At 35.1% G+C, this 25,193-nt stretch overlaps 1 protein-coding gene across 3 annotated transcripts in view; it reads left to right on the forward strand.

Annotated features, from left to right (window-relative positions):
* Positions 1–791: 791 nt before the first annotated feature.
* The window catches only part of CTNNA3 (catenin alpha 3), a 1,366,626-nt gene continuing 1,342,224 nt past the window's right edge, over positions 792–25,193 (forward strand). Inside the window, exon 1 of one of the 3 annotated variants that reach the window (XM_036222548.1) lies at positions 792–848. The gene's annotated coding sequence lies outside the window, so the exon portion shown is untranslated. Of the gene's footprint in view, positions 849–5,692; positions 5,888–21,242; positions 24,745–25,193 lie in introns of those variants that run through there. The other 2 variants (XM_036222546.1, XM_036222547.1) reach the window with 2 other exon arrangements.

Here is a 25,193-nt window from a genome sequence, read left to right on the forward strand (position 1 = left end):
AATTACTGTGCTTCCTAAGGTTATTGACTAATAGGAAGATGGGTTGTCAAAGATGAGGCATGGTACTGTGAGAAAATTAAATGAGAAAAATTAATGAGAAAAACATTTATTTTAGCCCTTCTGTTATCACTACGGCAATAAAAATAATATGTCAATTTCAGTAGTTCTGAAATGGTTAAACTGAGATTTAACATTTTAGCACTAAACACACCCTGACCTGCATTTAAATGCTAGAATTGGGTTTACATAAACTGAAATAGAGGATGAGGGAGATATTAGGTGATAAGTATAATATATAAAGACAACAAATAAGATGTAACTGTAGTTTGTACCAGAGTGGTAGCTGTAAAGATGGAGAGGCAATGGAGTTGAAGGATATTTGAGAAATAAAATTAAGAGAACACCATCTTTCCTGACATCTTTCCTTTCTGCACCAAGGCAAATGTATTTCCCTCCAGGAAAATTTCCGGCATTACCCCCTCCTTCTAGAGCTCTCTCTCCCTCCTTTGAAATCCCATAGCTATTGAGCTTTAACTTCTATCATAGATAATTTTCGTATGCCATGCTTTTATGGACTCTAGCTTTCATTCCAATGGTGAAGGCAGAATAAGTAAACAAATAAATATGCAAGGCTGTGATAAGTGGTGGCAGGGGCAGTGAGATAAGGTAATCAGGTAATACCTCTCTGAGAGCTAAAGGATTATATCAAGGATGTGAGTGAGCCAGATGTATAAATAGCTAGTCAATGAACTAGGGGAAAGAGTGCTGTGAGTCAAGGTAGTAGAGGCTGACAGAAGCCAGATCATGCAAAGCCTTGTAAATTTGGTGAAGAATTTGGATTTTCTTCTGTGAGTAATAAGACATTGGATGATTCAAAGCAGGGGAATAATATGAGTAAAGCTATGTTCTGAAAGACCACTTAGGTACTATGTAGAGAAGATTGTAAATGCCTCAGAATAGTTGGGGCAGGGGAGATAGAGACAAGTGGATGTATTTAAGATAACTTTTGGAAGTAGGATTAATGGAAATTCTTGACGATTGTGAGAGAAAAGAATGCATGAAGGATGACTCCTATGTTTTGGCTTAAGCCGTTAGGCAATGGCACCAATTACTAGAATGTGAATGACAGAAGTAGGTTTGAGAGGCAAAAGCAAGAACTTTTTGGGGGGATATATTAAATTTGAAATGCGTATTAGCTATCCAAATGGAGAGGGAAGTTGAATGTATGCCTCCAGAGCCCATGAGAGGGATCTGGACTGTGGATACAATTTGGGAATCGTTAGCATAAGGATGTGCGACTGGTTTATTGGATGAACTAGTTTGCTTTCTTCAATCCCTGCATTTCACCTTTGTTTTCTTGCAGCTTCCTTTCTTGTTCCTTAATGGCTCATTGGGTAGGCTCCATAATTTTCCTGTAATTTTCAGTGATTTAAAGGCTTCTCAGTCCATTTTAAAACTTCCATCTTATTCCAATTTAAATCTCATCTCTTCCTTTTCCTCCAGCATTGACTGGATGTCCTCTCAAGGGACTTAGAAATGGGAAACTGGCAAGATTGACTTTTTTTCACCACTTCTGCTCTACTATCTTAGGGAGGAATTAGTTGGCCTTGTTCCTTGAATATTTCAATTCCCCTAACTTTTCCTCTAGTTTTGGGGCTAAGGGAGGAAAGGGGAGAGGAAGAGCATGCAGCTCTTTTCTTAATTGCTTCTTCGTAAGCCCTGAGTTCAATGTCTGTCCTCAACTATTGTAAATGCATTAGCATGCAGTGTACACTGATGGCTTTATCTTCTTTCATTTTCAGCCTTAATTGCTAATTCCAAGCAACAGTTAAAGTCCCATTCAACATCCTATCACAGATCTCACTTAAAAGCATAGGATTGGGTGAGAGATCTCCTTAGGTGACAGTATGGATTTGGCTACATGGAGGCTGTAGGTAGATGTAAAACTAGCCCCGTAGCAGTGAAGGAGACAGAGTGCCATGGAGTGAGTTGTGGAGTGAATGAAAGTGAAAAAGTAGGGACGGTAAGTGGCGTGTTTGGAAGTCTCATGATGAAGGTAGCAGAGAACTGAGAGGAGGAGCGTCTAGAGGGAGCTCAGGAGTGAAGCCAATGTTTTTGTTTGTTTGATATTTTTTAAGTTAAAAGTCCCGTGGCCTATTTTGCTGATCACTAGAGAAGGAGTGATAATGGAGTACAAGAGGGGATAATGAAGGAGCAGTGTCCTCGAGTGGGGGGAGAAGAAGGGATCCAGAGCAGAAGAGGAGAAATTAGTCTTTGAGAGGAGCGAGGGTACTGCTTGCATTGTAATAGGCGGAAAGGCAGAGAAGATGGGGCTTGGTGCTGGTGGTTTTGTAGCTTTGATGATGATAAGACATGGGACATCTCCCCAGACAGCTTCTGTTTTACTCAGTGAGGCAGAAGAGTTGGTTAGTAGCTAATAACAGAGTAGGTAAAAAGAGAAAATGGGAAATATCTTTTTGCTCCAGTACATAAGACCTTGAAACAGGAGCAGATTCATTTAGATTCACCTAAAACACTCAACAATATGCCAGAACTATCACATATTTTTTGAAAAAAATAACTTTAATCATCACAAATTATCCTTACCTTTAAAACTCACCTTAAATATAGCTGTTCAGAAAATTATGTGTTTTTTAAAGCCCCAAGCTGAAATTGCCAATATTTTGAAGTATTATGTATGGAATGAAATGAACTTATGCTTCACACAAAAGCTGTGTTCATTCTTTAAGATATTTTAATGATTGTACCCTGGAGGACTTATTTTTCAAGAGGGGCTGCTGATATGGATAGAATTATTTTCTGTGTGGAGGCCTTCCTTTAGTGCCTCTGATCTTCTGGCTGGCTCCTAACACAGGGCTCCGCATCAAGGGGCTTCTCAGTCCATGTGGTGGAGTGACTTTCTCTGGAGCCAGCCTTGGTACCTAGAGCCAAAGACACGCTTTTGATTACCTCGGGAGGATTGCTATAAAGGCCCTGATTTATTTTCTTTTTCTCTTTTTTTCCAACTCTTCTATCCCTAACCTTTGTTTGCTTGTGAGAGGAATGTGAGCCCAAAATTTAAAGTTTGAAAAGTATAAAGAAAGGAAACTAGCAAATAGGAAAAGAAAATAAATACTGAACAAGACTGGGCAAGGTGACAAAAAGGAATTAAAATCTGGAAGGGGGCCAAGGTGCAAAATGCAGTGGCTGTGTAGTTTACAGGAACTATTTAGTGTTCAGCATGCTTCAGTGATCACCCAGAAAAGCCAGATTTTTCCGGTTTTGTTTGCTACCCTATAGTTAGTTGTGGAAGCTTGACATAGGTAATCTGTGTTTTCTGTCAGCCAACCGATATAAATACGGAAGGCTATGAGGCCTCTGCTCATCAAATCCGACGTGATTTGAATTGCTAGGAGGAGGACCTCTTGTGGCAACAGTGGGAAATACCTCAGCTGTAATCTATCTCCGAGGCCGCAGACATTTTTTTGAAGGAATTAAAAAAACCCCCAGAACTCCACCGAGCTTTTTAAAATTACATTTCGGATATTTATAATATTTAGTTGTTTTGATAACCCCAATTACCATAATTGCATCTGTAATGCATCTCTTGGGAGTTCAGTGTAATTTGAAGCACTTCAGATTTTATCCATTTAATTCACATATCCCCTGAAAAGTAGATAGAGAGAATAGGGATTTTCATTTCCATTTTGCAGATGGAAAGGAGATGTACAGAGCAGGTAAGTAACTTATTTGCGATTTTACAGTAGGGGAAGGCTGGCTTATAACAGAATTTGGATGTCTTGGCCCAATTCAACAGTCTGGGTTTCGAAAACATTCATTATTAAAGCTCTAAAACAAAAAACAAGTGTCAAGTGAATTCTTTATTCAAGAAAAGATGGATTGAGAGACATAAAACTTACTCTTTGTTTTCACTGTGAAAAGAGGCTATTCCTACATTCTCCAGGGGGAAAAAGCTGCTTTAAAAAGATCTGGGAGGAAAATATGTTAGCAACTAAGAATCTTTACATAAATGTAATGTCAATTATGCATGTTTTAAAGGAAGGTACATAAAATTCAGTTATTTTGCTGGTTTCCCTAGAAATCATATAAAACAAAACCCCTTTCATAGTTGATTCTGACAGTTCCCAGACCCTGCCTTTCCTCTTGGCTTCCTAATATTTGTTCTAAGAGTGCCTGCAGAGCTAATAAATAAATTCCTTCTTTTGATTTTGAATTCGACCTTTTAAAAACAGGAATGCTAAAACTCAAATGAGTTGTTCTATTTTAGGGGCAGTTATCCCCCATTGTTTTAGAAGCCATTGGAAGCGAGTCTAAGGAAATGCAGTACAAGTTCAAATGGGGTGTCAAAAATTGATGAACGGATAAAGCATAAGCCAGGGATATGCCAGACTATCGCAGAGAATGTTAAGATGTTCAGGGTGATTATTGATGTATGAGGATTTCCTACAGCCATTTTATCTTTTGTTTTCTGGTAGTTCGGTATCTGCATTGTTTCTTAGCCCTTGTGTTTCTGTTTGTTATTTTAGTTTTGTTGTATTCTATGATTTTTTCCCCCCTCTGTTTCTTTTTCTTTCTTTCTTTTTTCTTTTTTCTTTTTTCTTTATATTATGTGTCTCAGTTCTGGACTTTTTTGGTGTGATTGCCATTAAGTTTATGCAAAAGAAAGTTTCATATACAGAGTAGTCCTATTTCTTCTGGATGAATCTTGTCTCCATTCCCCTTTGCAAATTCAGACCTTCACGCCCTCCCCTTTTATGTTTTTGTTGTCACAAATTGCTAAGCCAAATAAGTCAGAGGGAAAAAGTAGATAACCATATGAATTCATTCATAAATGGGATATAAAACTGAAAGGAACAAATGAACCAGGCGAAAAACTCCCCAAACACAGACAACAGTATAGCAGTTACCAGAGGGAAGGGGAGTGAAGGGAGAGGTAGAAAAGGGTAAAGGGTCAAATGTATGGTGACAGAAGTGGTGGTGAACACAACGAAGTATGCCGACGATGTATTACAGAATTTTACACTCGAAACCTATATAAACTTTATTAACCAATGTCACCCCAATAAACTTAACAATAAAAAGGATGTTCAGAGAGAGGATATAAAAAAGGGAAGAGGAAATATGAAAAAGAATAACCATAGAAGGAAGACATTTTGTTGGAGAAGACTGTTTTTTGGTAACTTTAATCGTTCTACTTGTGGAGTTTTTGTGAAATTTTCACTTTACATACTTTACTGATAATTACGTGGTTTTACATAAATTATGGAAGCTGAGAGAGCAATAACTGGTGCAAGAGTATGACCCAGGTAAGATTTCAAAGGAAAAACATATCAGATGTGACACATTATTCTATGGCACTGAAGACACTGAATTTTACATAGTTGATCTAATGCTGGATTTCCTAGACTCCTGTTATCTCTGCTTTATCATTTTTTACTCTCAGTAATTTCAGTCTTCAGCTTTAATTAGCAACAAAGGGTCCTTATTTTGGAAAGAGAGAAGAGAAATGCAAATCTAACTTATTCAAAGCTTCCTAACAGCTATGTTTGTAGATCTCTAGGCAAAGTATGTGTCTGGCCTTTTTCAACGAAGTATTTTCAGTAACAAGTTGTCAGTGAGGTCAGTGACTAGCGGTTCAGGATTAGATACCACCCACCCTGGTTTGTAACCTCCCCTTTCTTTCTTATCCTGGGTGAATGACGCTCAGCTAAAGTGACTGCCCCACTGTCACTGCCTCTCAGTTGGTTGCTCTGTAACTCTGTGATTAACCAAGAAGTCTTCCCCCCACACCCCAAAGCTCTTTTTGGATAATTTCCTACAAGAGCCGAATTTTAAACACATTTACTTTATAAGAAGCAACAGAAAGGTAAGAGTCAAGTTTCTAAAGAGAAGACCTGGACTTCAGTGCATTCTTGTTTCTGCGTTGAAATGCTCTGCCTTAGTTATGTATCGTAGGTGTAAATTATGGGATTTCCTTTTGAATTAAAGAGCATCACATTATTATATAAAACGGGAATGTTTTGAATAGTTATGATGAGAAATGTAGGCTTTCACGCTAATTTTAAAGTTATAAATAACTTTCAAACTAGTGCCAGAGGAAGCTAGTAGCCAATGTCGTGCTTTGCATTCAGAGAGTTTTCTGGCTATAAAAAGCTGATTGCCATACCATGCAGGAAAAGATAAGATACGGCCTGGATGCTTCTGCTTTGGCATGGAGCTGGTGAAGAAGGAAGCTAAAATAGAAAATGTTCGAAGGGATTTTACTTTCAACCAAAAGTTTGTTCACAGTAAATGGAAGCTTTTCCAGATGAGATAGTGACAAAGCATTATATTTTGAATTTAATGTTTATCTTATACATTTGTTTCATAATAGGGAGTAATATTAAGAGGTTCAGGAATCTCTCAGAACTATTTCGCCACCGTTTATAATCAACTGAAAATCACACTAAATGGGAGGAATATGGGATGTGACAATCAATAATTTAAAAAGAAGGTCACTACTGAATGGGGTCTGAGTGACTGTGAGTAGTTACTCTCAGTTGCACTAAGGATGGAACTGGAAGGAATGCGTTCAGATGTAAACAAGAAGAAATTTAGGTCAGGAAGGTCATGGACTGTAGAGGTTTTGAATCACAGATATATACCACTAGGAAAGACTGTTGCAACGTCTCTGAAAATATGTGAGATCCAAAGATTTGCTTAAAACACACGAGTGGGAAAAATAGAATTTCAAATTAGCCTTGGTTCTGGATTGTGGCTAGCTTATTTAGACTGACTGAAAAGTCAAAATACTGTGATTAATTGTGATTTGGAGATATGGGTTATCAGCAGTCGAATTTGAATGGCATATTTGGATGTGTTATTAAAATTTCATTGCCCTTTATAAAAAGTTAACTCAGTGGTAGCATAGGACAAACTTATTAAATGGAGAAACCCAAAGTACAGATAGTATAGATACAGCTATTTCCATTTGTTATCTCTTATATGTGGTCTGTCTTCCTTCTTATTTGAGTAAAATGTCGGAATTTTTATAGTAAAACTTTTTTTTTGTTTCCTTATAAAAATAATATGAGCTCATTGTATGAATTTTAAAAGCACAGAAAAAATTATCTCTCATCTCTTTGATGTAGTTCCTTCTAGTATTTTTTCTCTACATGAAATTAAAATAAATTGAAATAATACTGTACTGCAGATAAAATTTGAAACTATAGTTTTTTATTTAACCTTATACCAAAAATGTTTTCCATATAATATCTATTTATGCAGATGTTATTTTAAATTGCTGTATAATATTCTTCCAAGTAAATGGATATAATTTTATTAATCATTGTTGAACATCTAAGTGCTAATCTAAATATCTTTGTGTGTCTATTTATTTTAAAGATCACTTTTAAGCTCCATTTTTAAGTGTGGACTTGGATTAGAGAGAATTAGAGTTGAAGACAAAGGTTGTGGTTTTAAAGATTTTTTTTTTTTTACTGTTTTTCTTTTAAGGCATTGTAAAATTTCTTGCCTACCAAATGAAATATTTAGTGAGCGTCTCTGATATAGAAAAATATTGTTATCAGGCACAGGCACATAGAAAGCAAGTGTTTGGAAGAGCAGAGTCCCCTCTATGTACAAAATTTCAACTTACCAGCTTTTAGTTATCAATAAGGCTACTTGTCAGATCTGAAAATGCTTCAGCTCTGCTGAAACCAACAGATAGTATTGACTTTAGAACAATAGAATATTATTTCAGACTTTAGAACAATAGAATTTATAAATAACTTTTATTAGAGTACCATCTATACATAGTTCTGATTTATATGAATTTTATTTATGATCCAACTGTGACAAAGAAATAGCAGAATTAGGAAGAATAAATACTTTAGTTTTAATTATAATAAAACTTTGGGGAAATTAGAAGTATTTGGAGAAAATCTGCAGGTGGCATAGTGGAAAGGAAGGATAGAGGCACATACAGGTGCATGGCTAGAACCATGAAATATGAAGTTTTAATTTTGTTAATGTCATTGAATTTAAGAGCTATGACTGTAGAAATAGAATATATTGAAGAAAAAAAAACTAAGGAATTGGTGAGCAATAAAACTTTGATTTTTGGAGGTGGTGGCTGGTCTACAGAAATCAAAGTGGAGAGAGTAGAGATATCAGTATTATTTGGTGGGAGGTGAGATGAGATACAGGATTGTGAATTCTAAAAGAATATATTTCACCTGTATTATTTTTTTTAATTGTGGAGGTTTATTTTTCAGTGATAGTTAGAGGGAGACCATAGATCTGGGAGAATGAGAGTTCTTTCTTCTACTCACTATGAATTTCTGTTTGCAGGTTTTCTATTTTTTCTTTGAAATAGAAGGGATTAATATTTAAGAAGAGAAGTTGGCAGCCCGATCTTGCCTAAAGAGAAACTATGTGCTTCGTAATGAAGACTTAAAAATAGTGTTTATTTATGGATCATTGGCTCATGGTAATGTTAGTCTAGAGACTTAAAAAGCATGATTTTCTGATTTTTGTTTAGATACTGGATTTTAAGTGACATGGTACTGTGGGAGTGGAACTCCTGAGTTTAGCCAAGTTGCAAATCTAATGGAAAGTGACAGATAATGGAGACTACAGAATTTTCAAAAGTGAACAGGACTGTTAGCTGTTGCACCTGATTTTCACATGATTAAATACTGTTTTTAACTACATTATTACTGCCTGGGACACAGCCAGTAATCTACTACCAATGTAATCACAAACTTCCAGGGTCTGAGAAATGACTTTGAGTTCCTACGTGCAAAATTGTAAATTTAGTTCAAATTTATTTAAATTTAGTTCAAATTTATTTGGCACCCCCACTCTCCCACCTCTTTTTCCTGTCTTTTATTATCCTAACCAGTATGCTTGTGATGCTTAGGTGGGAAAATAGATTTGACAGAGAAGGCAATGTTTTAGCACAAAGAAAGACTATCAAGTCACGAGCACTTTAGGCCCTATTTTATGTAAGCATGCTTCAAAATGTGGTCAGAAGTTCTTAATCTGTTACTGGTCCATGAAAGGAGATAAGGAGCTTATACCAGAATATGAATCATCTGCACCCTAAGATTTTGTAGCAAGATTTTCTAGATGAATGGAATGGTTACTGGTTTACACTCTGGTGGAAGCTCCTTATCTCATTGCAGACCTGTGTTTTGAGTAATATTACTTAAATTACATTATATAGCATTTATTTCCTCTAGTCTGTGGGGTAGAGAATTGAGATAGAGGTGTACAATTAATGCGCTAATAAATGAATTACTAGGTCTCAGCTGATGAGGCTTCTGAAGGTGGTATCAATGCAAAGTGGCCCTGGGTTAAGTCACTGAGAACCCACAGAATGATGGAGAGGCAGGATTGCTAAAAGGACTACATTGAATCTACCTCTCGTGTCAGCTTTGGAATTACTCATTTTAGATGGTTCGTACTAGACATTCTTAGTGCTGGAAATAGATACTAGCGAACCAAATAAAGGCCCTGACCTCATGGTGTTTCCTTTCTAGTGTTTGTGTTTGTGGATGGGGAATGAAGGGAGAGTGAGAAATAAAACTGACTTCTCTGTGATTCTCTAGAAGAGGTACCAGAAGAGGTACCAGAAGAGGGCTGGAGCTTTTAGGTCATGTTCCCATGGGAATTCCCATGGGAAATTGACTTGATTTTTTTTTTAGACTCAGCAGTTTCTATTTTCCCAGTATGAGATAACAAAGGAATCCTAGTTTTAAGAGTCAAATAATCAGTGTGATAGACACTACTGGTTGCCAATTTTAGGTCAAGAATAAAAAGGCATGATGTTATACATATTGATCTGCATCTTTTGTCCCCCTTTCTCTCCTACATAGGACAGTTACATTTACTTAAGATAGATGCATAGCAATTCACATAGAGCTACCTCATTCTTTTCGACTTCATAGTGTTTTACTACATGATGTAGCATAATTTATTTAGCCCATTCTGTATTTTTTAAATGTTTTTATACTGTAATGAATATCCTTGTTCGTATATCTTGATGTACTTTTACGACCACGTCTTTAGGGTTAACTCATGGATGTCGAATTGCTGGGTCAAAAGGAATGTTCATTTAAAAATTTAGTAAGTATTATCTTTAATTGGAAATATCAGTCAAAGGTTTAAAGAGTATTGTAATTTAAAATTTGAGAGCTGTTTAAAGAGTATTGTAATTTAAAATTTGAGAGCTGTTGTCATATATCTCTTCAAGACGTTCATATCTGTTTATATTACCACTAGCAATGTGTGCTGAGAGCTTATGTTCCCAACTCTTACCAGCACTGATGATACTCGATCAAAATTTTTCAGTTTTGGCAGTCCCATAGGTGAAGTTCTTTCGGTTTGCATTTAAATAATCATGAGTAAGATTTAGCAATATCGAAATATTCATTAGCCCGTTATACATACACACACACACACACACAGACACAACACTAAATATTCATTAGCCCGTTACACACACACACACACACACACACACACACACACTTACTTAAATTGCTTTTTCGTATCCTTTGTCCATTTTTTTCTGTTTATCCTCCCATAGGAAATTATACAGATTAGCTTTTTGTCTGCTTAATCTGTTGCAAGTATTTCCCCCTAATTTGTTGTTTATTTTTTGAATTTTATGTTTTATTTTTAAATTATACCAAAATTAAAATATTTTTGCATTCAGAACTTTAAACCTTTTACTTTATGGCTTCTGGGTTTTGTATTTGTTTAGAAAGGACTTTTTACTTCAATTATTTTACATAAATGTGTGGTACATTAATTCATTTCTACTTTCAGAATTTTAAAATCTTTGCTTTATCTGAAATTGATTTTGGGAAAATAAATGAGGCTGGGGATAGGCTTTATTTTAATTTTTCCTCTGTTTGTTCGGGTGATCCAATATGATTTATTTAAGAATCACTTTTTCCTATTAATTTGAAACACTATCTTCATCATAGCTAACTCTCTCTCTTGTTCTAGTAATACTTATATCTAGTTTTCTCCAATCCCTACTTTTTAAATAACTTTTTTTTTTAAAAAAAAACTTTTATAAAAATTAACTTTTATACTGAAAAAGTTATCCATGTACATTTATTTTTACTTTTTATTTTAACAAAGGGTGCTTTAGCCATGGTTCTTGTTGCAGAAAAAGGTCTGTAGAAAAAGTTTCATAAATGACATTAGAGAGCTCATAGAATCTCCAGGAGAGCCAGAGAAATAGCCAAAGACAATGCAGCTGGGGAAAATGTCCAATTGGATTCGACAGGCAGTCCTGCAGATGCATTAGCTCCTACCCTTCTAGGCTCTTGGGCTGGATGCTGGAAGCCACATCATAGTTTTCCCAGAGGATCTTGATGCCTGTGACATTTTCAAACCCCACACAAGCTGTATTTGGTTGGTGAAATCTAGATGAAGAAAGGTGGGCCAGGGCTGGAAGGGGTTTTAGCAAACCTATGGTATGGCATCCTTTACAAAGAGCATATAATGAAAATTAATCTCCTCCGCCCTGATCCTAACCCCTCAGTTCCCTGGTCTTCTCATGTGGCATCTGCTATCAGTTTCTGGTGTAAATTAAAGAAAAAAAAAAAAGTTAATGTAGCATTCTGTATCAGTACATATAAATTTACTCCACTTCTCATTATAGTTGCCACTTTGTTGAATTTAACCAATTTATTGCCCCATGGTATTCTGGAATATTTTAATATTGTTTCTATTTATTGGTGATGACTGATATTCCTCAGTAAGGCCATACAAGTTGTTGAAATATGTAATGCTTTTGTATTCTATCTCCCTCCTACCAGTAGCCTTTCTCTACTTGGCATCCGCCTGGGACCCTCTAGACCCTCTCTGGACCCAGAACCTAAAGGGTGAACATCTGGCCTAACAGGGGCCTTTCAAGACCCAGCTCTAGACTAAACTCTAACTGATTGGGGCCTGAGCCAATAGTTGTTAACTATTTTTAATATCTCCTCTACCGTTAGGCAAATGATATCCAGTTGGATTCTGTATATTTCCTTAAGCTTTTCCTGACTCCCTAGTCATAATTAAAGTCACAGCAATGAAAGACTACAAGATAATTAATTAACTAGTCACTAATTGATGCACATTTAGGTTGTTTCAAGCTTTTTTTGTTTCAGAGACATCTTTGTAAAAGTGGCATTGTTTAGTCTAAAAATTCGTGTATATAAAGTTTTCTGGATATTGCCAGAGTGACTTTCAAAGAGATTTTACCAATATAACTCAGATCAAGAGTGTATGAGACAGCTCATATTTCTTTATCTTGTCAAAGAAAATATCACAAAAGATTTAAAAAATGTTTTAGTGAAACCAACTTATCCTCTTTAGTGATGATATTGAAAAAAAAAGGAAGAGAAGAAAAATTAGTTCGGTATGATTGGCTCTTAGTGAAACTATATGAAGATATGAGATGACTGCTTTCTTTTCTAATTAATTATATTTTGATACTGTATTAAAATTTGCTGGGGATCAGCATCATTTTTACTGTTTTTAATTTTCAGAGGCTACTTTTCTGATCTATGGAACAATGTTTGTCAGTTCTCAATGACATGATTACTCAAAGATGCAAACAATAATTCTCTGATAATATATGCACGTTTTTCACTGCTCTGTAATACTGTGGTTCTCAACCCAGGGTATTCTGTTCCCCAGGGGCCATTTGTCAAAGTCTGGTGACATATTTGGTTGTCACAACTGGGAGGCTGTTACTACTGGCATTTAGTGGGTAGAGGCCAAGGATGCTGCTAAATATCCTGCAAGACACAGCCCCACACCCCAACAACAAATGATTATCCAGCCCAAAATGTCAGTAGTGCTGACAATGAGAAATTCTATTCTGTTGTAATAGAATATCCCTGGAAATGGACATTAACACAAACAGTTAAACATTCCCTTACTATCTTTTCTCCTGTCTTGTTTATCAGTTTCTTCTCAAGATTGTTGACCAGGTCTTTCCATTTAAAGAGCGTTCTCTTTTGTAGACAAGATGAAAGCAAATTTAAAACATTGTCATTTTGCTTCTTCTTTGTTACTTGTCAACAACGTGAAATCTCCCTGGGACTGGAGGAGGGAGGTTGTACCTTTTTTGTCCTTTCTTCCTCAGATACAATCAAAAAGTTTTTGTGTTGTTTTGAGTGTTTTCACAAGTCTTTGCTCATCCTTGGTTTAGTTCACTCTTCTGATAAGTCAGTGAATACTACATTGATATGTTCATCCTTGCCTTTACTCCCTTCTTTCTACTTTTGTGTGTCCTTTCAAAATCTCAGCTTTTTAGAAAGCTTCCTGTATACCACAAAATAAGATATTTGCATACATTCTCTCCTGTTTTTCCTCATTCATGATTGAAGTAGTGGGTTTTATTTTTTGACCTTTCATTTTAGATCTCTGGCTCTGGGACATTCTTATATTTTCTCTGAACTACTAAGCAATTTAAGATACTTGTCTTACTTTGCTTTGTGTTTTCTTTCTTAGCTGTAATGAACTCTAAGGTGATATGTTCAATTTTTCCCAAGGTTCCTGTCACTTTCACTTCACTAAAATATTCTTCTTTGTTGGTAAGGATTAAACCCAAGGTAGCAGTTCCATTCTTTGCTTCGTTGCTCTCTGAATGATGAAATTGCTGATAGAAAGGCAGAAGATAAAGGAGAAGAGTAATTCTTTCAATTCAGATCTTAATTACTTTATTGTCTTCTTGGTTTTGTTGAATTCTTTTATTTTTAAATATTTTCCAGTTCTCTTTTTATTTTGACCTCTCACTTCAGTCAACTTTCTTTTCATTTTATTTAGTCTTTCCATCACTTCTTTTCTAGAATTTAGTGTTTAGGTATATTACCGAGAACACAGAGTAGATGTATTCTAAATTTTCTTTTGTCTTCTTAAGAATAATTTTCCCTTGCATCTTTAAGATATTATTTTCCTCCTTTATGTTATACAATCTTTTAATTTGGGTTTCGATTCATTGCTTTTTAAAGGTAAGGGACTTATTCAGTCTTGGCATTTGTCAAAGGTGAGATAATATATTCCCTTTTGTCAAAGGTTGGATATGTATCACTATCGACTTTGGAACTACAGAATTTACTTCTTAAATCTTAAAGTGGAGGGCAAGTATCTCACTAAATTTCTGGTCTACAGGAGGTACATATCTGTGGGGCAACTATACTCCTGTTCCTAATATTTGGTCCTCTACTTAGAGGTAAATTTAATCCTAGATAATTTGAAGCAATTAAGATTCACCTACCTAAAAAGATGCATAAATTCTAATCTCAAGAATATCTTTCTGCCGATGTTTTTCTTATGTCGGCTCCTACTGTTGGGGCACTTATATTCCAGGGCACAATATGTTATTCTTCCCTTGTCTCCTTTTACCCCTTGTTGGATTTCTGGGAACGAAAATCTTCCAACTGAGTGCAGTTAGAAATGTGTTGCTGGGAGGTGGCCAGGAAACATCTCTGGCTACCTGCAAAGCAGCTCCTGAGCATAAGGTGATGAGAGATGGTTTTTTGGTTGGCTCTTTCAGTCCAAAGTGTCTGGTAGGTTGCCGGAACACATGGATGTAAGGGTTGGCTCTCTGGATGCTTTAAATTCAGGCATAAGGGAGTTCTTGCCCTTGCCTCCTCCAGTTTATCCCATTTGTGAAATAAATAAGGTAGAGTGACCATTTAACAAATAAAAATATATGACACAGTTAGGTTTGAATATGGGTAAAAAACTAATAATTTTTTTTTTTTGCGTGAGTATGTCCTAAATATTGCATAGGACATACTTATTCCAGAAAATTATTTGTCATTTATCTGAAATTGTAAGTTAACTGGGCACTCTGTATTTTATCTGGCAACCATACAGGAAGAGAAAATTTCACTAGTGTTTGTGAATCATTAATGAAGTCTTTATCCTTTTGTCTCTCAGATACTGAGAGACAGCTCTTCATTAATTTAAGCTTAATTTAAGGGTCTTATTCTGATTTGTTAAGGGTTGTCCTTCCCAGTTTCCTTCATCTGCTGAGCTGGTCTACGATGGGAGGACTGGAGGAAATTTGTAGAGTCTGGGAGTCTTCAGAGAGGAAGTGACAACCTGGACTCGGTCCTTTTACTATGTATTTATTATTATGCACAAAGTTGCTTTGTGCATTGAACTTGGCATGATTGAGAAAGGACCTAGTAAGAAAGAACATTGGAGACCCTTAAACACATCCCCATTGTGGCCTACATTACTCAGTGGGAAAGGGTGTATAGAAATGCACGTGACCGGACCTGGAAGGCCCACCTGACTCAGCAGCTGTGCTTGGTAAACTAAAAAGCTGTAGGCATGGGTGCCATGCCATACTTCTGAGGGGGCGGGCTGCTCCTCTTTTGAAGAATCACTGTGGCCGTTATCTGGATCTACCACAGTAAAGGCGAGAGTACAGCAATTGAAAAGGTCACATGGGGCCACAGGGGATCAGTTTTCATCAGTAAATTGTGCCAGGAGCAGGATACCAGCAGCCTTCAACAGGTCCCTTTGGTTTTCTAATCAAGTTCCCTAGTTTTCTGTCTTTGAGGCATGTGGATCTAGAAGTCCCTGGGGTCTCGAACAATTTGAAGGACAAGGAAGATACTGGACTCCCTGCCAGCCTAGCAATTGGGAAGTGGTTTTAATTTGAAAAGTTAATAGGTGAGACCTCATTGTTATTCAAAATGATTGGAGTCTCCTATTACAACATATACACATATATTTTATAAATATGACGTCATAACATATATTGTTTTATTGTTAAGTTCTATAAAAGTTTCTTTTTCTTTTTCCAAGATGTCACGACCTGAGAAGACAGTATATATTTTCTTGTAGTCTTTGTGTTTGGCAGTTTTGAATATATAGCTTAAATCAATGAAGAGCTGTTTATGAAAGAATTTCAAGTTTTGTGATCCTTTATGATTCCTGAATCTTTTTAGTCTTTGTCACCCCGTACCCATTAATAATTTTTAAAGACCCAGCTCAAAAATTCACCTGTAATAAGTAGTCATCCTTGAATAATTGCTTTTAACTTAGATTACTTGTTTAACTCTTACATTTATGCATATGCTAATTTAAATATATTGGTCATTGATCCTCTTGATTGCATTCTTCTGGGAGAAATATAAGAGAATGTATTTATGAACTTAAGGTAGGAAATAATTTATTAAATAAAATCCCCAAAACATAAGCTGTAAAAGAAAAGACTGAAATATTTAATTACATTAATATAAAAACTTCCTTTGTGGAGAACTATACCATAAAAGAAGAAAAATAAAAGATACCAATTGAGTGGATATAGTTGCAAATCATCCATTTAAGTGGATTGCATTATTGTTCCCCATTCTTCACCCTCTCTGTATTGGTGCCCTTTGCCATGTGCTTTGCAGCAATTCCCAGTAGAAACAGAGTCTTTCCCTGCCCCATTAGTGTTAGACTTGCTTTCCTCATTGAAATGTGGGCAGAAGAGGCAGAGTGCCAGTTTGGTGCTTACACCTTAAGAAGCACTGTGTGTTTCTACCTGCTCTTCTTGTATTTTTGCTATTACCATGGGAAGAATAGACAAGTAGAAAAGTCTAGCTCCTGCTAGACTACTTGTCCAAGGATAATAAGAAATATGTGGAGCAGACCTGGATTCTAAAGCACCAGCTTGGAGTAACCCAGCTGGCCCCACCTTGAAATAGCCAACTGCCAGCCAACTGCCAGCCAAGCTGAAAATACACAAGAGAAAATATTTTATGCCACTGAATTTTAGGGTAGTTTGTTATGCAGCATTATTGTATAGCCTACTGATAGACCATTCAACGAAGATGATTTAGTATAAGATTTTATAGAGAAGTCCTAAAAAATTAATAAGGAAAAGAACAATGCAACAGGGAAATGGGTCAGTAATCAGCAAAAAAGGTAACTCACAGAAGAAGAAATTGGAATGATTAATAAGTAAGTGAAAAGGTATTTAGCTTGCTTCACTAGTTATCAGGTAAATATAGATTAAAACAATGATGGGATACCTTATCATACCTATTAGATTGGTAAAAATTTGTGTCTGGCAATAACCAAATATATATAAGGATATAAAAAAAAATGGAACTTACATATACAGATGGTGGAATGTTTAAGGATACAAAGAGAGACACGTCAAGCAGGTAGAGGGGATTTTCAAGGAATATTACTGACAAAGGATTATATCCAGAATATATAGAGAATTCTTGGAAATCAGTAAGAAATAGACAGGCAACCTTGGAGAAAATGTATAAAAAATATAAGAAAGCAATTCACAAGAAGACCACTTGAGTGGCTGGATAGTCAAGCTAAGAAATATATCATCACTTACATTGATAATTAAAAGTGCAAATGGAAACAACAACTTCGCACCTCCCATGTTGGCAGAACTTGAAATGTTATGCATTACTTTGTGCTGGCGAGGAGAAGGGGACGTGTGAATTCACATGCTCTGCTGGTGATATTATTTTGGAGACCAATGGTAATTACTGAAATTGAACACTCACATGCATTCTGACCCAAAAATCTACTTCTGAATTGTATTAAGTTTCTAAGGCTGCCATAACAAAACACCACAGACTGGACAGCTTACATAAAAGAAATTTATTTTCTTAGAGTTTGAAGGCTAGAAATCAAAGATTGAGATGTTGGCAGGCAGGTTTGATTTCTCCTGAGGTCTCTCCTTGGCTTGCAAATGGCTTTCTTTTCTCTATGTCTTTACATGGTCTTCCCCCTGTGTGTATCCAGATCTGTTCTTATTGGATTAAGGCCCACCTTAATGGCCTGGTTTTACCTAATCATATTTTAAAGGCCCTCTTTCCATATATAGTTACATCTGAGGTACAGGAGGTTAGGACTATAACCATATGAATTTTAGGGAGGACACAATTCAGCCCATAACAATGTATATACCAGAGGGACTCTTGCATAGGTACACAAAGAGTCACAAATGAGAATGTTGTTATAGCATTGTTTCTCATAGCAATGAGTTGGATACTACCTTGATATTCTTGGATAGGGATATAAACAGATAAAATGCATTACAAATGCAAATATTAGAATGATACAAATGGAAAATAAAGGAACAAACTAAATCAATTATATTTGTTGGGAACTGATTTTTCTCAAATAACAGGAAATCTGGAAGTAAGAAGTCAGAGCTGATGACGTCAAGGACCCAAGCTCTTTCTATAGTTCTGCTCTGTCATTTTTCCTTCTCAGCTGTGCAGTAAGACTGCTTTTATGTCCTGGCATTGTACCACAGAGATTAGAAGGAAAGACCAAGCAAGGGCCATGGCGATATTGTCTGACTCCCTTTTTATAGGGAAAACAAAAGCGTTGCCAGAAACCTTCTCAGCAGACTTCTGCTAACATCTCACTGACCTTCCAGAATTCTGTCACCTGTCAATCTGAGTTGCGAAAAAGGCTGGGGAATCTTGTGTCCTGGTTCCATAGCAGTGAAAGGCAAAGAAGAACAAAGCTGGGACTATGCGTTGGGTTAACTAACCTGTGGTGTTAACCACATCTATATAGTTCAACATGGATAGACCACTAAAACATCATACTGAAGGGGAGAGAGAGAGGGAGGTTGAGATAGGAAATATAATACTGTTTGTATAAATTTAAAAATCCATCCATCCATAGAGCTATGCATCATATGTAAAAATATTATGGAAAGTTGATTGGAAAGGCATCTGTTTAACTACTACATGGTGATTGCCTATAGGAAAGGAGGAATAGAATGGAACTGAGGTTAGGAATACAGAATATGACAAAAATTACAAGAAAACAAGCTTTTTATGGACCAGTTCCGTCAGTTGAACTTTAACCAAGGAGCATGATTGATTGTATCAATCTAATCCTATATACTCAAGACCCAGGAGAAAAAAAGTGGGAATGGCTTGGGAATATGTGTGTGTGTGGGTTACTCAGGTTGTTGGGTAAGGTTATTATTCAGAGTTGAAGAAATGTGACTCACTATGTTTATGACTGAGTTAAATTATTTTCCTTTACTCTGTGATGATCTTCATTTTTTTTTTTTTCAATATAATTGCAGGCTCGCCAGGAATAATGTTATAGTTTAAGTTTAGTGACTATAACAGTTATTTTTTGGACAATTCAGGGATATGAGTTTTTCAAAATGGATTTTCTTTGTTTTTGTCCATATATGTCTTTTGCTCTATAATGCAAAATTAGTGGACTTGACATTTTAGAGTCGGTATGGACATGAATTAAATAAACATGGCTACTTGGTAGTGAAATTCATCACTCTATAGTTTTCTGTCATTATCTTTGGAAACAGAGTGGGAGAAAGGATTTCTTTCCTCCCTTTCTAAAGTAGCATCAGCTACATAATGACTCTCTGCTCTGGAATGAAGCAGGTTGGCACAACTCCGTAAGTCTTACGTGGGAACAAGACACCAGAGGTTTCTATTTTTACTTATAGCTGTTCTTTTGCTTTTAGTTCAGTATTCTATCCTTTAACTATACCTTACCCAATTCTTTAAACAAGCATACACAATTTATTAATATGTGTTAGTGCATTTTTCATTTTCTATATTAAGTATTTGTTACAATTTTGGAAGCAGTTCATAAACTCTTCCATTTTAGGACCATGTTTTCTTGTTACTTAATTATAAGTTATTTTCATGAATGGGGTAGATGACTTTCCTTGGTGAAATGGATTCAATTTGCTAAATAAAAATACGTGACCTTAATGACCTTTCATTTATTTTAAAATTAGATAGACAGTCTGTTTGATATCTCTCATAACAACCTTCTAAAATTCAATGATATTTGGTTTGGAAAAGTAGAATTTCACAAAGAGAAAAGTATTTTTCCACAAAATATTATTAATTGATTAGTGAATTATTTAGCACTATAATGGGCACTCCTTTAGATTCTATGGGTAATTTTATAAATAATTACTCTTCATAGCAACTTTATAGGTCTTATTTCACAACATGAGGAAAACAGGGTAAATGGAGGTCAACATGGACAAGGCCAAACATTGTAAAATGGAGCCTGAACTTGAACCAAGTTTGCCTTGCATTTCTGCCTATTCCTTTCATGGCTTCCTTTCTCTTCCTACCCCTAATGGGTACTCATTTTGCAAAGTAATCTTTGGTGCCTTATCTCCCACTACTCTCAGCTTTGCGAGAGCTCTTCTGGTCTCATGGTTTAAGGCATAACATGGATGTAGAGGTATCATATCTCCCTCCATCTTTAGGCTTGATTTTTCTGCTGAGCTCTAGGATTCTGAAGTTTCACTTGCCAATGAGGCATAACATTGCATATGCCACTCACACCTCAAACTCATCATATCTAATGTGTGTCAGAGTTAGGACTTGCTGTAGATCTGCTCATTGGTGTCAACATTATCTGTTACAAGCCAGTTGTAATAGTTTAGGAGGGAAATAAATTGTTTTAAAGATAAAATGAAACATAAAAAGTGTGTTGAAAATTCAAATAAGCATGAAATGTTTGGAGACATTTTTGCGAAAAGTAAAAAGGATTATTTTAAATAAATAGTATCTATTCACTAGTCATCCAATCCACTCCCTCCCTCCAATAAAAACCTACTATTTCTTAAAAAGGTTTTTTTTTTTTTTTAAACTACAAATAGAATTGAGACTAACAATGCTGTTAGATGTAGATTCTTAAGGCACCTGGGGAAACCAAAAATCACCGAATGAGGCATAATTCAGGGGAACCTATTTCAGGAACCGAACTCAGAGTTGGAAAGTAAAGTGGAATTAAGTGGTTAGATGAAAACATAAAAAAAAAATTAGTTATCCATATATTCTAAAATATGTGCAAGGTTGGCAAAAAGGATAAGCAGATGACTGAAAAAAAAATGACTTTTCCGTTTGTTTCTTGGTGCTTACCTAATAAGTTAATTTGAAAAATAATTCTGAATATCTCTTTTGTCCTATAGAGAATGTATCAGTTTAGAATATTAAAAACATAAAATTTGATGAAAAATCAATAACAGTTGAAGAAATGTTATGTTTTATTTCCAAATGTAAGATATGATTTTTACATGGCTACCATTAGTTATTACATGAGGAAAAAAACTGAACTTTCCTTTCATTTTCAAAAAGAGAATTTTCTTTTGAAAAAAAAGAAGCTATAACTTTCTATTTTGAATCACAATTGAGGAAGATTATTATTTCCTTTTCCCTTTGGAAAAGTTAACACTTTAGCATAAAGGATGTGTCATTACTGGCAAGTCTGAAAGCAAGTTTTTGAGCCTTTAGATCTGTTTTATTTTTTTCCATCGTTAACTTAATAAACTTAGTATTTGTGATAATAGCTTTAGAGAAGCACAGGACATTTTTATTTTCAGTCAAGATAAATTTCTGGTGGTTAATGACTTCAGCTAATCAAATAGTAAAATTTTTATTTTTAGAGTAAATCAGGCAAATCAATGTTTGTGCTTTTTCAAACTGAAGTGAGTGTTAAGTTGTAAGATAACTTGTAGCTTCTATGAGGTCTTTGTTAGTCATGACTTTGCGTGCTCATGAGAAATATAATAATGTTGTGATAACAGGATACGTATCTTCTAAAATTAGGCTGTAGCATCTAATATATAATAGATAATTAGTACATGTTAACCTGGGTGATTAGAAAATATTAAAGAATTTAAAAATATCATGTAATTTTGAGGATAAATTATTTTATTTTACAGTGTAGTTCTATTTCCTTCGTAATGTGTTTTAGATTTTCTAATGGGGCTTGGAATCTTTCTGTAGGTTTTTGGGTTTTTTTGTTCCCAGAAAAATCTGAGGTTATGGAACGTCATAGTAATGGTTAAACCCAATTCTGCTACTTCTTAGCCTTCTAGTTCTTTTCTTTCATCACCGTGAGAATGCGTCTGATTGAACTAATTGAAGAAGAAATAGTGGTAGACATTGTCACATAATGAAAACTAGTAAACCCCAACATGGGCTCTATAAGTCAAACGTATATGGATGAAATAAAATGGGATATTTCTAAAATACATTTAATAGAGAAAGTTGAGATGTTGTGTCCCAGTTCAGTTATAATAACAAATGTCAATAGATATAATATCGTGGGCTTTTAGAATGAAATAATACCCTCTGCTGGCTAAATGAGGGATTGCATTTGAAACCAGTAGCTTTTTCTTTCTTTTCGTTTTTCTTTTTTAAATAGGGCCGATTGCTGTATTAAAGGATTGAGTGGCACAGCGTTTTGAGAAATAATATAGGGAAAATTATAAATATTAAGAATAAAGCCAATGTGTCACTTATATAAATATTTTCTGAAGTCAAAGTAATATGGAAATACCCACAATTAAAATTTCTTCATCTTTTGATCTACTTTTTTAACCATGGAGATGGGTGATAGGAAGGAAAATACAGCAGGAAACAAAATACATGGATCTTCTGCCTCAGTCTTCAATAACAATTCTAATTAATCCAAGATGTTTAAATTATTGTCATCAGTTAAGTTACTATGTTAAGAGCAATTGGCAAGTATCTAGAGGTGAGATGAGAACTGCTTTTTTTCTGGGTACCCTAACTTAATTTGTGTTAAAAATAATTAGAATATTCTTAAGTAATTTAGAAGTTTGGTAAGTTCAGGGAAGTGTCACATTGCATGCTTGTTTTAAAATGTTTTCTTTCTACTCTTAAAATTCTTAAAACTACTTTGGAAAGTTTTGGAGACATAATACACACAAAAGTTATGTTTAAAAGCTAACGCCAGATAATATGTCATTATTTCATCGCATATTTGAAAAATAAAATCTCAAGTCTGATTCTGTTTGATGTAGCCCTGCATTGGCGTGTTGCTTTAAGAGCGCCCATCCCCCATTCCTGCTTGAGCCACTACGTCCCCGTCAGTCATCCTGAAATACACTAGAGTGCTTGTCAGGCTGTTCGTTTACAAATGCATCATAAGCTGAATTGTGAGCCATCATAGTGGCACTGAATTTCTAAACATAAGAAATTGCTTAGACAATTGGTTTAGTATCTTTATATGGGCAATACTCTGTCCTGCACTAGGTGAGTGAAGTGTCAAACTTTTTAAAATCAAACTTCGCTGTAAGGCAAATCCTAATAATTGTAGATTATCTGTTGCTTTGGTTAGATAACTTTGGGGAAATGAAAGGACATTATTTCTATAAAATGGGATGAATAGAAACTACCATGTTGTGCATTCATTACTTTTACAATTAATTTTCCTTTTCATAACACTAAACTCTAAACTACTTCACGAAAGCTCCAATTTTATAAACATCTACTTTTTTGAGTAGATTAGCAGGCATTTCAGATTTAGATAAAAAATGTGATTCTCTTGCACATTTTTTCTTTCATAACAACTCAAGCAGACTCAATTGAGCAGAGGCTCAATTCTGCTATTTGGAGTGTTAATTAGTAATTTTAAAAATGTACTAAAACGAATTCTCATGTACCAATGCCCAAGCTATAGTAGTTTTACATCAGAGCATTTAAAAATTCCTCCTGTGTAACCGAGCTATTACTATTTGAGTAACCCTATGTAAGACACTGGAAGCTTTACATTCTTTAGACATCAAACTTGTGCAGCAAGCAGATTCTTTGTGTAAACAATTTAATTTCTCTTATGGGCCTCTAAACTTAAACTGTGCATGGATGCTTGTCCTGTATTTTTTATATGCAGCCTTAAATACTTTTAAGCAGAATTGATAAAAGCAAAAAAAAAGGAACTCCGATTTTGGAACTTAGATGTTCAATATGGTAGAGAATAGTTAAGAAGCAGCAAGGAGTTAAAATTTTAAAGCTTTATCTAGGATAAACGAGAAGAGATTGATTTTGCAGATACATGGAATGATTATTTATTTATTCCTTACCTTGTTCTAGAAAGGATTTAAGATGACTTGCAAGACTACATGAAATTCAAGATAGAATAAATTAAAAGTGGAGTGAAAGAAGGAAGAAAAACAAGTAAGATGATATAAAACAGAGCTAGGAATAAGGCAAATAATACAACAGTTCTCGATTATGATTTTATGACATTGGTGTGTTATGGATATATGGGAGAGAAAATACGGGGTTACAAAAATCTTTTGGGGGAATTTCATGGAAACTAGCTGTCTCCCTTATCAAGGGGGCAGTCCAGTATGAGGAGAGTATGTTGGACAGTGAATGATAAATATACTTTAAATGTTACTTGTGTTTTATTGGAAAAAAAAAGTAGAGAACCTCTGTTCTTTTAACGCACACACTGATTTATGTAGGCATAAGTGTGGCTCCAAGTTTTGTAGGAGCAGAAAAAAAATTGTTCTGTTACTCAGCGCAGAAGAAAGATTAAAGAGGTTTAGTTTTATTGGAAATGAGAATTTATCTAAATAAGGTCAAATACCTACATGTTAGAAGAGACATGATCAAGCCAATGTATAAAATAAAAAATATATAGCTATTTTGTATAAATATAGTCTTAGTATTTTTTTCTAATAGAGTGTTGTAAATGAGATTAGCTACGGTTGCCCTTTTACTCTTTCAATCTAGCAACAAATTTAACTTGAATTTCAGCTTCTGTTAGGTCAAAATTAACTGGATCGCTCTAACTGGGAAAAAAAGCTTTTCGGTAGGAGGAAAGAATTCGGAGGCAGGACTTCTTGATACTCAAAAAATAACTACTGCATTGAAGACTCTGGGCTCTGTGCTGTGTACCCTACTAAAACCAGTTTGTGTAAGTACGTGTGCTGAGATTCTTGGTTCTTTCACTCAATGGTATTAGAAAAAGGACAAAAGTGTATTAGTTAAAATTTTGCTAAAAATCTCCAGATATTAACATGATGATGCAGGGACAATAATTTGCCTTTTTAAAAATTCCATTGTTAAAAATAAGAACAATAAGAACTGATTATATTTTTTAAAAGGAGTACAAAAACAAACAAAATACTCAAAGCTTTGATTGTTATAGTTTTATACTGTAAATATATATGCAAGTTGACTTAGAGTTCTTGCCAGAAAAAATTACAAATCAAATAGATAACATGTCAGATGTATTCGATAACATCAAGGATAACCTGTACACACAGGTTTGAAACCTGGGAAGCAAATATTATTAAGAAGTTAAATAGGTTTCAGGCACCAAATAAACTGAATGATGTATCAGAGGGGTCAAGATGCTAAAAG

Source organism: Rousettus aegyptiacus, unplaced genomic scaffold (genome assembly GCF_014176215.1).
Source record: "Rousettus aegyptiacus isolate mRouAeg1 unplaced genomic scaffold, mRouAeg1.p scaffold_m13_p_6, whole genome shotgun sequence".
In the NCBI taxonomy this organism is placed as follows: Eukaryota; Metazoa; Chordata; class Mammalia; order Chiroptera; family Pteropodidae; genus Rousettus; species Rousettus aegyptiacus.